The sequence below is a fragment of the Carcharodon carcharias genome, chromosome 2 (assembly GCF_017639515.1).
Source record: "Carcharodon carcharias isolate sCarCar2 chromosome 2, sCarCar2.pri, whole genome shotgun sequence".
In the NCBI taxonomy this organism is placed as follows: Eukaryota; Metazoa; Chordata; class Chondrichthyes; order Lamniformes; family Lamnidae; genus Carcharodon; species Carcharodon carcharias.
In genome coordinates this window covers 62,867,749-62,881,988 of record NC_054468.1, presented here as the reverse complement: position 1 = coordinate 62,881,988, position 14,240 = coordinate 62,867,749, and positions in this window count along the sequence as shown.

Below are 14,240 nucleotides of genomic sequence, written 5' to 3'. Positions count from 1 at the left end.
ACAGGAGGCACAATATTCACTGATAAATGTACCAAACTATTACATATAAAGTGGAACCAGGTAGCCATTCCTCAGGAATACATAGATGAGTAAGTAGGAAGGGAAATTGTCAAGTTTGTTGCTACCATCGAGGAATCTTCCTACTATGCTTTGCTGGGAAAATACTTGCAATAAGTCTTGCTAAGCCGCTTGGCACAACAGGATCTTCTACCAGAGAGTCAAGGTGGCTTCAGAAAAGGTTGTGGTACAGTTGACAAGGTGTTTGCTGCAGGTCAGCTCCAGGAGAATTGCCAAGAGCAGAACTGCAACTTGTGCTCGATACTTGTTGACCTGACTAAATCCTCCAACACCATTAATCATGAGGACGTTTGAAAGATCATGGCAATATTTGGCTGTCCAGAAAAATTCATCATTATAATATGGCAATTCCATGATATGTTTGCTCATGTCCTGGATGGTGGAGAGTATTCTGGTGCTTTCCCGCTCTCAAATGGAGTGAATCTGGGCTGTGTTGGTTCCTACCTTGTTCAGCATGATGTTCGCTGCCATTTTATCTGAAGCATTCCATGTTAGTAAAAAAGACATCCACACAAAGCCTCCAATTTGAGGAGACCACAAGCCAAAACCAAAGTGCATGAAACTGTAGTTCTTGCCTTTTTGCTGATGACTGTGTCCTAAATCCCTGTTCAGAACAAGAAATGCAACACAGCTCAGACCACTTCTCATCTTCATGTGATAACTTCAGTCTCACCGATCAGCATCAAAAAGACTGAAATCATGTACCAACCTGTCCCACAAAAACAGTAAGCAAAACCAACTATTATGGTCACTGTCAAAAGTTTGAAGCAGTTGACATATTTACTTATCTCACCTTTCCAGAGTAATTCACATTGATGGAGTCAACACTAAATAGCTAAGGCCAGCCAGCACTGCTTTTGGCAAGCTATGGGAGTGAAAAGGAATTAGTCTCTCAACAAAAGTGAAGATATACAAAGTAGTTGTTCTTCCCATTATCTTGTATGCTTGTGAGATGTGGACAGTTTATTCCAGACATGCAAACAAGTTACACCACTTTTACAAGACCTGCATGCAGAGACTATTCAAGATCAAATGGCAAGACAAGGTCAATAATACTGAGAGAAAAACAAAAATAACTGAAAAAACTCAGCAGGTCTGACAGCATCAGAGGTCTGATGAAGAGTTATACGGATTCAAAATGTTAACTGTATTCCTCTCCGCAGATGCTGTCAGACCTGCTGAGTTTTTCCAGCTATTTTTGTTTTTGTTTCAGATTTCCAGCATTCACAGTATTTTGCTTTTATTTTAATAATAGTGAGATTCTCTCCCAGACCAAAATACTCAGGATCCACACCCTGCTGAAGAAAGCTCAGCTAAATGGAGAGTAAGTGTTCCCAGAATGCCTGATGAGCACTTGTCAGACAAGCTCCTCTACAGTGAGCTAATTGAAAGGAAATGCCCGCATAAGAAATAAGAGCAGGAGTAGGCTATTTGGCCTCTCAAGCCTGCTCTGCCATTCAATAAGATCATGGCTGACCTTGACTCCACTTTCCCGCCTATCCCCCATAACCCTTGATTCCTTTTTAGATCAAGGATCTGTCTGACACTGAGGCCAGAAAACATGCTTCAAGGGCACCCTGAATGTCTCATTGCAGAATTTCAACATCGTGCCTGAGGCATGGGAGATCCTTGCACAGGATCGCTCTATATGGTGCAGTCTCATCAGCAAAGGCACCATCTCCTATGAAAAGGACAAGTCGCACATACCAACAGAATGTGAGCTTTGCAAGTCCAAAACCAGAACCACCTCCACTGCACCAACAATACATTTGTGTCCAACATGGCAACAGATCTTCCCATGTTCAAATTGACTGATTATCTCCGAACATATCACACCTAAAACTTAATAAATTCAATTTGATGTCATGGTCATCTTCAACTACAAAGGATAAACACAAAATACAATTGAATCATCAGCGAAAAGGAAGTCAAGAGCTACAGCTTCATACACTTTGGTTTTGGCTTGTGGTTTCCTCAAATCATTCTTACATCCCAATCTCTTTGTAATAAATGCTAGCATACCAGCTCTTAATTGTTTGCTGTACCTGCATGTTAACTTTCTGTGACTTATGTACAAAGACACCCAGTCCCCTTTGAATACCAACATTTCCCAGTCTCTCACCATTTAATGTCCTGCTGTTTATTCCTACTCTGTTTTCTGTCCCTTAACCAATCCTCAATCCATGCTAATATATTACCCCCAATCCCATAAACCTTAATTTTTGTGTAGTAATTTATTCTATGGCAACTTACTGAATACTTTTCAAAAATCCAAGTGTACTACATCATCTTGTTACCCCTTATCCAGTTGGCTGGTTACAACCTCAAAAGACTCTCAGAGTTTTCAAATATGTTTTTCCTTTCAAAAATGTGTTAATTCTGCTTAATCCTAATATGATTTTCCAAGTGCCTTGTTACCACACTCCTATAATAGATTCTAGCATTTTCCATACTACTAATGTAAGGCTAATTGACTAAGATTTCCCTGATCCCTTTGTCCCTCTTTTTTTTTTCTTTGTATAGCAGTGTTGCTTTCCAATCCTGGGAGACTATTCTGGAATCTAGAGAATTCTGTAGACATAGGCCTGAATTTCCAACTCGGCAGGCAGGTGTGATCAATAGGACCAGGAGTGGTCGGGAAATGGACCGCCAACTGCAATCGGCCCCCAACCATGATTTCACATTGGCTGACCAATTAAAGGCCAGCCAGCATGAAATGCATGCTGCAAAGCTCAGCACTGCTGGGGTGGGGGCAGGAGGAGGGTGGGTGATGACATAAATGTGGGTGTGGGCAAGTGCTAACAGAAAGCTCCCTGAAGGCAAGGAGCTGAAGACCTGAAACCCAGGAAATAAATTTTTGAAATCGAGAAAAAAAAAATGTCCAAACACCACAATCCAGCACCTCAATATAGAGATTATAAAAATGCTGAGCACAGATTTCTATTATTTTATTTAATAATGGAAGCCTCACCCTGCCATTGGATGAGGTTTGCTGAAAAACGTAAAGGCCGCCTGGCTGATTCACCCATCCATCAACCATAATGTTGGACGAGCTATGTAGAATGACAGACAATTGCACCATTAATAGGCTTTATTGCCCTTTTAATTGTCAGCAAGCGCGTTCCTGACTTTTGCGCATGGCAGCTGACCGACCGAAATATTGTGCAAGCGTGGAATGATGTTGGGACACTCGCCCAACGTCATCTCACACGATTTCACCCCTTATCGGGTCGGGTGTGTGCCTGCATGATCAGCGTAAAATTCAGCCCATTGTGTATCCCATAGTACACACCATAGCACTATATTCAGAAGGTGGAGGGGCTGGAAGTTTAAACCAATGGATGGGTCAGATCAGTGGACTGCTTTGTTCTGGGTAATGTTGAATTTCTTGTGTTGCTGGAGCAGCACCCATCCAGGAAAATGTACCTTGATGGTATTAAAGAAATCCCAAGCTTGGCTGTGAAGAAGATACTGAGGCTAGAACGCTTTGGTAGAGACTGTTTATTGATTGCCACAGAGCTTACTTATCCATTCTTAACACCAGACATCCAGTGGTGGCTTAGTCTTCTTTATATACACATCTGGGTATAATTAATTAATTAATACCCAACACCTATTTACCTTAAACTACTAGGTATTTAACATCCATCAGCAGAACCTATTAGATGATAACAGGTGGTGGTAAACTCACTTGGCTTTAGGGAGTTAGGAGGTGAGCCCCTTGCAGTAAAACACCCAGCCTCTGACTTGATTGAATAGCCATGGCATTTATGTCACTGGTCCAGTTCAGTTTCTAGGAAGTGACGGCCCTCAGGATGTTGATGGTAAGGGGCGCAGTGATATTACTGTCATTGAATATCAAAGGGAGCTGGCTATACCCTCACTAGATGGAGATGGTTATTGCCAGGCATTTCTGTACTGCAAATGTTACTTGCCTCTTTTTAAAAAAATTCATTCTGGGGACGTGTCACTAGCAAAACCAGCATTTATTGTCCATCCCTAGTTCTCCTTGAACCCTTAGCCCCACTTCTGAAGCAGTTGAAGTTAGTTGGATCTAGGACACTGCTCTGAGGCACTCCTCCAGCAAGGTCCTGGGGCCAAGATGATTCTCAACCAATGACCACAATCATCTTTCTTTATGTCAGGTTTACTCCAGCCATTGAAGTGTTTTCCCAACCCTTGACTCCAAATTTACTAGGGTTCCTTGATGTCACACTTGCTCAAATGCTACCTTAATACTAAGTGGAGTCATTCTCAACATACATACCTCTGGAATTCAGCCCCTGTGTCTGTACTTAAATCAAGAGGTTTGGAGCCAAGTAACTCCAGTGGATTCCAAGCTCAGCATCAGTGAGCAGGTTATTTGCACTAACTGGGGCTTGATGGCAGGGTTGACAACTCCTTCTATTACTTTGCTGATGATTGGGAATGGATCAATGGGCAGTAATTCACCCTGTTCAATTTTCCTGCTTTTAATGAGCAGAACACATCTGGACAATTCCACATTTGTTGAGTAGATGCCAGGATTGTAATGATATTGGACAGCTTAGCTAAGAGTGTGGTTAGTTCTGGAGCAAAGGTCTTCACTACCACCAGGGGACTATTGGGACTGTTGTCTTTCCTGTGGCCAGTGGATTCAACCGTCTCTTGACATCACATAGAGTGAATCAAATTGGTTGAAGTCAGGTATCTGTGATGGTGTGGACCTTAGGAAGAGGCCAAGAAAGATCATGCACTCATTACTTTGAATGAAGATGGTTTTGGAGATACATCAGCCTTTATCTTTTGTACTCAAATGTTGAGCTCCACATATTATTGAAGACAGGGATGCTCATGGAACCTCCCATTAGTTGTTTAATTGTCCACCACCATTCACAACTGTCCGAACTACAGAGCATTGATCTGATCAGTTGTTTGTGGGATCAGTTAACTCTGTCTATAGCATGCTGTTTCTGCTGCTTAAAATACTTTAGTTCTGTGTTGTAGCTTCACTAGTTTGGCATCTCATTTTCAGGTATGCATGGCACTGCTTATTGCATACTCTTGTACACTGCTTATTGAACCAGGTAGTACAGAACTTGAGTATTGCTGTAAAAAGAGACATGCTGTTGAAGCTTTTTATCTTGCACTCATCAGGACAGATGCAAGAATGCCAAATTTCAAAGGGAGCAATCATTTATACTGCATGATTGATTGGCAAGTCAATTCTGATTGATTGAGGCATTGCCATGGAGACCACACCAGGGAACAGTTGTCCACCATACTTGTGTTTAATTCAAAAAATTGCAAAGCCTGGACATGTTCCTTTTGCCTGCAGAAGACAGGTCCCTCTGTATGAATATATGTAGCTTCTAGCAAGCCACATTGCAAGCCTGACTGATAATCTTTAATTGGTTGTTAGTGTAGTTCTTAGTCATAGAGTATAAATTGTTGCTCCCTTTGAAATTTGGCATTCTTGCTTATATCCTGATGAGTGCAAGACAAAAAAACTTCAACAGCATGTCTCTTTTTTCAGTAATACTGAACCAGAGTTGATGATCTGTATTGATGGTAATGGTGAAGTGAGAGATATGCTGGATCATGAGCTTAAAGGTTGTGATTGAATATAATTCTGCTGCTGTAGATAACCCAAAGCATCTTATGAATATCCAGATTTGAGCTACTAGATCTGTCTTAATCCATCAGGAAGCTTCATGGAGGTAAAGGAATTGTTTGCCACTAAAGGTAGGTAGATACAAATTATGATAAAAATTCACACAACTGTGATTAAGGCTAAAGAGTGTTACATCTTGAAATGTCCATCTAATGTGGAATGTCCACTTAATGTGAACGTGTGCTTATCTGTATTCCAAAGAAAGGTGGGCAAATCATTGTCAGCCTGTATCAGCTTTGTATTCCTGACTACACAAACAATAATTTAAAGACCATGCAAACAAAGAAGAAAATTGTGTAAGAACTTAACTGACCGAATTATTACATTTGGGGAAATAAAGACTTGTTTGCTTAGACCCTGGTTATTTATCACTTGCCCAGTCTTGCTTAGAATTTAGAGCATCATTTTAGAGTATTAGTGACTAAGAGAAAAATAGGAAAATGTTAAGATTAAAGGCACTGCATCTGAATGCAAATTTTTTTTTAAAAAAGAGATCAATTAATTGCACAAATAGAGATCAATGGGGTTGACCTAGTAGCCATTACTAAGACATAGTTGCAGGGCAAACGAAGTTGAGAAATATTCCAGGGTACTTGGTCTTTAGAAAATATAGGCAAAATGGAAAAAGGTTGGCGAGGATTGCGGCGGGTGGATGGAGTGGCTGATGGTAGCCTTGATATTACTGGATGAGATAAAGATCTTTACATTTTATTTTCTCCCACTTGATCAATTTCTTGGTCACCCTTTGCTTTCTAAATACCTCCACCACCAACTCCCCCCCCCACATCAATCCTCAGGATTAATAATCTTTTTGCAAACGTTATAAGCCTCTTCTTTAAATCTAATACCATTCCTCTTTGGAGAAATGCCTTTTGTGCACAGATGCCTTTGTGTACTGTCATGTGACCTCTGATGCCATTCCTTTGAGTCAAGGATTCAGACAGAAGCCATTTACCCACGACATGGAACATGGGTTGGAATTTTACAGCCTCATCGCAATGGGGACGGGGCCGTAAAATGCAGCGAGCCATTCTAAATTCCATTCACTTTGGCGGGACCATAAAAGTCCAGTGGGATCTCTTCAAAGCTTTATTGAGCTCCTTTTGGATCAATGCACACTCTCCGCTTTCCAGGTTTTTTCATTTCTACCATGCTACTAATCCAGTCTGTAGGAGTTGTCACCTTTCTTGATTTACTCTCATCTTTCCAAGCTTCACTAGACGGCTTGAAACCATCAAGGACACACCTGTTGCTATAAAAGAATATTGGGCATATAAAGATGAAGTGATTGCCCAAGATAGCATCTTGTACAAAGGGACTAGAGTTGTCATCCCTAAGGAGATGAGAAAAGAGATGCTGAAGCACATCCATGCAAACCACTAAGGAATTGAACCTAGTCTGAGGAAGACAAGAGAAGTGCTCTCATGGCTAAACCTGAGAGATGAGATCAAGGACCATATCAGCCAATGCAGTGCTTGAAACGAACAAGCAAGCTAAAGAGCTGCTCATGTCTCGTGATACCCCCGGTCAGACCATGGATGAAGCTTGGGGTGGACCTCTTCACTCTTTGGAATTAAGTATCTCATCACCGTTAACTACTATTTAGCCTATTTGGAGTTAGACAATGGCCCTCAGTTCATGAGTGAGGAATTCAGACTTCATGAATGATTGGGAAATTCAACAATACAAATCACCTCCACAATACCCCCAGTCAAATGGAAAGGCTGAGACAGTGGTGAAAATTGTCAAAGGGATCATCAAAAATCAAGGTGATCCAACACTGATGTTTACAAGGTGATCTTAGAGTGGAGAAACACACCTCCTGAAGGCATGGAGTCCAATCCAGCAACTAATGTGATGCTAGCTAGTCTTCCAACAGCTAGAAAAACTTCTGAGCCAGAGTGACGTGAATGAGTAACAAAATCAAAAAGAAATGACAGCCAAATTTTACTTTGTGGTTACCTCAATATGTCTGAGGTGCAATGCCGAAGGAGGCTCCGTCTCCAGGGAGACTGTGACCTCCATTTGTCAGATCATCAGGCCTGAGATCAGCTCCAATTGTGTGGGTGGACACTCCATGCCAGTGGCTCTGAAGGTCACAGTGGCCCTCAATTTCTATGCCTCCGGCTCTTTCTTGGGGTCAGTGGGGGATCAGTGTGGAGTCTCCCAATCAGCTGTCCACAGTTGTGTCAAGCTGATGACAGAAGCTCTGTTCAGGTGGGTATTGACTTTCATTTATTTTCATACGGACAAGGCCAGCCAGACTGAGTGAGCCTGAGGCTTTGCAGCGATTGCTGGGTTCCCCCACGTCCAGGGTGCCATCGACTGCACACATGTGGTCATCAAGGTGCCAGCGGGTCAGCTGGGTGCCTTTGTCAACAGGAAAGGATTCCACTCCATGAACGTGCAGATCGTGTGTGACCATAGGATGCAGGTCTGTGCAAGGTACCCTGGCAGCTCCATTACACTTATATCCTGAGACACTCCCATGTGCCGAGGCTCTTCAGTGCTCCAGCCCGACTGGATGGATGGCTGCTGGGTGACGAGGGCTATCCATTGAAAAGGTGGCTCATGACATCTCTCCACCACCCAAGAGCAGAGGTGGAGCAGCGGTACCGCAGAAGCAAAGCCTCCACAAGGGCAGTGGTAAAGAGAAACATAGGTCTTTTCAAGATGTGCTTATGATGCCTGGACCCTTCAGGGGGTACACTGGAATACCCCCCAGATCATGTACCGCTCATAGTGGTTGCATGCTGCGCTCTCCACAATCTGGCGCTGGAAAGGGGGGAACGCAGTGGAGGAAGATGTTGATGCAGATGCTCCGGCTGCAGATGATGAGTCTAGTAGTGAGTCTGAGGATGAGCATGCACAGCAGAACGCTGAGGGGATAGATGCTGACCTGGGCATCCTCCAGGGAGGCAGGGACACCAGGGAAGCTTTAATCCAATGAACCTTCAGCTAGTTCACCACAGGTGGACCTTCAACACAAGCCAGGGCTGCAGACTCCTTACTCGATACCTGAGAGCAACATCTGCCTGGTTAGGAACATTAACTATGTGCCTTGTCAATAAAGCTCAATGACAAACAAGTTACTCATAACATCATGGGCTCCCGTCCACCTGCAGAAGTAAGGAATCACCCTGAGCTATGTTCACAAATAAAGCAATTAACGATTTCACAAAATAAAACAGTAAAGAAACTTCATTCACAGGTGTTGAGTTGCACACCAACAAATAATCAACCAATATTGGGGCAACAGAAAACGACTAGTGAGTAGCCCGTGTTGTGCCTAAGCTGCTTTAAGCTTACGTTTTCAGGTGCTACGTCTAGGTGCTCCCCCCACCCCCATCCCCCTCGCTGGCACTGGCATTCGACTCAACCTGCTCGCTCTGTTATCCTGTTGGCCTTCATGACCTTGGTGGGGGTCCTCTGGCCCATTGAGCCTGTGACAGCCCTGCCTGGGAAGGAGTGGCAGGTGGCACAGCTGGCATCTCCCCAGTTGCCACAGTCTCATCAGATCCCACGGTCACTGGCAAAGGGGTGAGGAGCTGCTACCCTCATCCAGAGCGCCCTGAGAGGAGCCCACAGAGACTAGCATCTCATGCACCAATGTGAAGTTGCTTTGGACCTCCATACTCACCATTGATGGATGAGCACTGAGCTGGGATACTGGGTGCCCAATCCATCTCCCACACTGATACTAACCAGCTGAGGTCAATGCTGCTGTGAGGGCTTGCAGGTCCGAGAGCATCCCCAGGAAGCGCTGATTGTTCTCCTGGAGGAGCCTCTCAATGAGAGTCTCTACTCTCTGCATGGAGGAAACATTGCGCTGGGCCATGTAGGGTCGATGTATTGCTGGTGCTCTGCATGGACTTCTGTATCATGGAGACCATGCCATGCATTGCCCCATGTATCTCCACCAGGAGCATTGATTAGTCCACCCTGTACCTGGAATGCCATTGCAGCCTTGCCACCCCTACCTGAGTGAAACATGGAAAGGCTCCAGCGAATTGTGACCCTGGAGCCGCCGTACACTCACACCAAGCAGCCAGGGCTGACCCCCTTGCTCAGATGCTACCTCCATCACATTTGCCACCCACACAGTGTAGGTGTTACTGCTACGCTAAGTGACCCATGCCGACATGATACTCATCCTTCCCGATTGCAACAGGTTGTTGAAGCGCTTGCGGCACTGAACCCAGGTGCATCACACCAATTGTGTGCACTGACCTTTTCTGCTACCACCTCCCAGGCACATTTCGTCACGTGTGGGGGCCTCCTCCTCCCGTCCCTTGGCACAAGGATTTCACTCCATGCTGCCACCTCCTTGAGGGCAGCAAGGCACTCATCTAAGAATCGAGGGACACAGTGCCCCAGCGACCTACCCTCCTGCCTGGCCTGCTCTCCAACAGCGCTCTCAGGAGCCCTTCTGGTTGCCATTGTTGCCAGCCTTTGGAAGACTGCCTGCGCCCTCTCTTTAAACGGGCCGCTGAGTCGCCATTGGACCTGACGTTCATAGCAGTCCAGCCATTGCCCACCCCCTCCCACTGTCCTTGGGAGCCGGGGCCCAATTTAAGGCCCGCCCGTGTAAAATGGTGGCGTGGAGCCAATCGCGGGCGGTGATCAGCTCTAAGCCCACTCCCGACAGGCCCTTCCGATGCGAAGAAAATTCTGCCTAGGTAATAGTAGGGAACCAAGGGCCTAATACAAGTGAGGAACTTAGTGATTAATATAGTCAAGAAAATATACTGGAGAAATGAATTACACTGAAAGCTGACAAACCACCGGACTTAAAGGCAAAATACTTCAGATGCTAAAAATCTGAAACAAAAACAAAAAATGCTGGAAAAACTCAGCAGGTCTGACAGCATCTGTGGAGAGAAAGACAAGAGTTAATGTTTTGACTCCGTATGACTGTAAGTTCTGAAGAGTCATATGGACTCGAAACGTTAACTCTGTCTTCTCTCCACAGATGCTGTCAGACCTGAGTTTTTCCAGCATTTTTTGTTTTTGCTTCAAACCCCTTGACTTGATGGCTATAAACTTAACATTCTCAAAGAGGTAGCTGCAGAGATAGTGGATGCATTGTATTTGATCTTTCAGAATTCTATAGCTTCTAGAATGGTCCCCATATTGGGGAAAAAAAACAAATATAACCCCACTCTTCAAGAAAGCACAGAGAGGGAAAACAGGCAACTACAATCATCCTGGAATACAAAGATAACTCTTGGCTTCTTTTCTCTCCTGCACTCTTATCCCATGTTTCTTCCAACAAATAATGCAACAAAGGCTTCTGTGTCATTAAGATTGAGACCACCTGATTTAGCTGCCTCCGCTGCTTCCCTCCCTTCCCCTAATTCAAAGGGCAAAACTACCTGTGAGTCCTGTTTTACCACCACCACCCCCCCCACCAAACTCCAACTGCCACCCTAGTTCACAACTTACGTCCTTTCTAGCTTTTCCCCTATCTGCCCTCATGCCTGTTTAAAAACTCAACATGTCCATGCGCCCCATACCTTTCTAACTAAATGGCCTTTCCTGTTTCTGTTAGCTGAAACTGGTTAACAGTTCTCTCTCTTCAGGTACTGTCCCTCTTGTCTTCAAAGCTGCCATCACCCTTTTCCATTAAAAAAAAATTAACCCCACCATCCTTGCAGACTACTGCCCATTTCCAATCTCCCACAATATCATTCAATTCCGTCATTGCTGAAACCCCCATTCATGCCTTTCTTATCTCTAGACTTGACTATTCTATAACATTCCTGACCACCCTCTAATATACTGCTCTCTGTAAATTTGAGGTCACCCAAACCCCTGCTGCCTGGGTCTGTACTCAACCAAGTGCTGCTCACCCATCGGTCCTCTATTCACTAACCTATGCAGGCTCCAATTTAAGTAATGCTTCAATTTTAAAATTCTCATCCTTGTTTTCAAATCATTCCATTGGCCTCACCCCTCCCCATCTCTGTAATTGCAAGGGCAATTAGAGATGGATAATAAATGTTGGCCCAGCCAGCGATGCCCGCATCCAGTGAAAGAATAAAAAAACTCTCCCAACCCCACAACTCTCCAAGATAACTGTGTTCCTTTAATTCTGGCCTCTTGAACATCCCAGCTTTCAATTGCTCTACCATTGGTGCCTTTGCCATCAGTTGCCTGGGACCAAAGAACTGGAATTCCCTCCCTTGACCTTTCTGCCTCTCTACCTCTTTTTCCTCCTTTAAGATGCTCCTTAAAATCTACCTTTTGACCAAGCTTGCAGCCATCTGCCCCAATATCATCATATATGGCTCTTTGTAAAACTTTGCTTTATAACACTCCTGTGAAGTGCCTTGGGATGTTTTATTACTTTAAAGCAACTATATAAATACAAGTTGTTACTTGTCTGTTATCCTGACATGTTAGTAAGGAAAATGCTAGAATCTGTTGTCACAGGCAGCTTGTATGTGCTCTGTTACTGCCTGTAATCAGTAGGTTTTCTATGGAAAGGAGTACATTTTTCTTTCTTACCCTTGGACTGTGTATGCCAATTAAATAATTCAGCAGCAAGCTTTTGTGATTTTAAAATAATTTTATTTATTCTCTCACACTTACCATGAATTAATGCAACATCATATGCTCGGTATCACACATGCAAACATGCTCATACACACGGAACGATTGGATATAGATAGTGCACGTTTACAGATTACAGTTCATTCAGTCTCTGATCTACAATTTTCAGCCTTCCACGTGGCAGGCCTATGGTTTCTTGAATAAATTCAATGATTAAAGTTGAAGTGAGCGTCGATTAAAGTGAAGGGTTTATGGCAGGTTGAGGTTGAATACCTAGGAGGTTGGTTCTCAGGTGAACTTTGGAACTGGAACAGATTAAGTAATTTGGCTGCTTGATGAATTGCAGTTGTTTAAGAGTCTAGTTCTCAGAATGACTAACTGATGGTTTCCATGATCAGCTGGGTCCTGGGATAATAAGGGTGCAGTCTCTGGAAGTGGTTTCAGTCACATGACTGCTGGGTTAACCCTTCTGAGACCCACCCAGTCCAGTTTGGATGGCAGAGGCCATTGTGATACAATGGGATGTTGATAGTGGCAATTGGCCTTTTAGTCCAGAATGAAACATGGAGGCAGGAAGTCTGGAAATTCCATTGTCCATCCCTCAACAATGAGATGTGTGGAATCACATGTAGGCAGATCAGGTAAGGACGGCAGCTTTCCTTCCCTGAAGGACGTTAGTGAACCAAATGGGTTTTTATGATAATCGACAATGGTTTTATGGTCATCATTAGACTTTTAATTCCAGATTTTTATTGACTGAATTCAAAGTTCACCATCTGCCATTGTGGGATTCATATCCGGGTCCTTAGAACTTTACCCTGGCTCTATGGATTACTAGCCCAGTGACAATACCACTACTCCACTACCTCCGGCTGGTTCAATGCTAAAAATCACAAGTTTTGTGGCAGCCATCTTTGCTTGTTTGTGTCCAATTTTTAAAAGTATTGACTGAAAGTTCATGCCTTTACTGGGCATTACACTATTATTACAGATGGTAACAGGGCACTCATGAAATCATATCATAAGGCAGAGTCAATACAATTTTATAAAAATAAAATTTGTGTTTGACAAATCTATTCAAGTATTTTAGGATTTAAATAGCAGTAAGCCAATGGGAGTAGTGCTTTTAGATTTTCAATAGGCATTTGATGAGGTGCTACTTAGGAGGTTGTTACAGAGATTAGAGTTCATGGGATTGAAGACAGTATTTTATCTTGAATTGATGATTAGTTAACAGACAGAAAGCAGAGAATAAGAATAAATGGCTTATTTTCATGTTGGCAGGTTGTAGCTGGTGGGGTGCCTCAAGGATCAGCGCTGGGACCTCAGCTATATTCAATTATATCAATGTTTTAAATGAGGGGGTGACTTTAATGTATTTAAGTTTGCTGAAGATACAAAGCTAGGCTGGAAAGTAAATGTGAGGAGAATGCAAATTATTTTGCATGGCTGTGCATGGAAGCTTAAAGGAGCCATTTTGTGCGTGATCTGCATGGGAACTTTCAGCTACACAGCCACAATACTTAGAGGGAATATTGTTTCCTTATGCATGAATCACAAATTTAACTCTCAGATACAGCAAACAATGAAGAAGGCAAATGGTATGTTAGCTTTTACGGCAAGGTGTTTGAAGTGTAAGAATCTTGATGCAATTATACAGGGCCTTGGTTTGGTCTCCTTACCTAAGAAGGATTTATTTGCCCTGCAGGGGGTCCAACAAAGGTTCACTAAATTGATTCCAGTGTGAGAATGCTGTCCTCTGAGGAGAGATTGAGTGGAAGGGGGATATGTGCTCTGGAGTTTAGAAGAATGAGATCTCATTGAAATGTATAAAATCATTGACAGGGTAGATACTCAGAGGCAATTCCCCTCATTGGAGAGCCCAGATATAGTGTCATAGTCTCAGGATAATGGGTCAACCATTTAGGACTGTGATGAGGAGAAATGTTTTCAT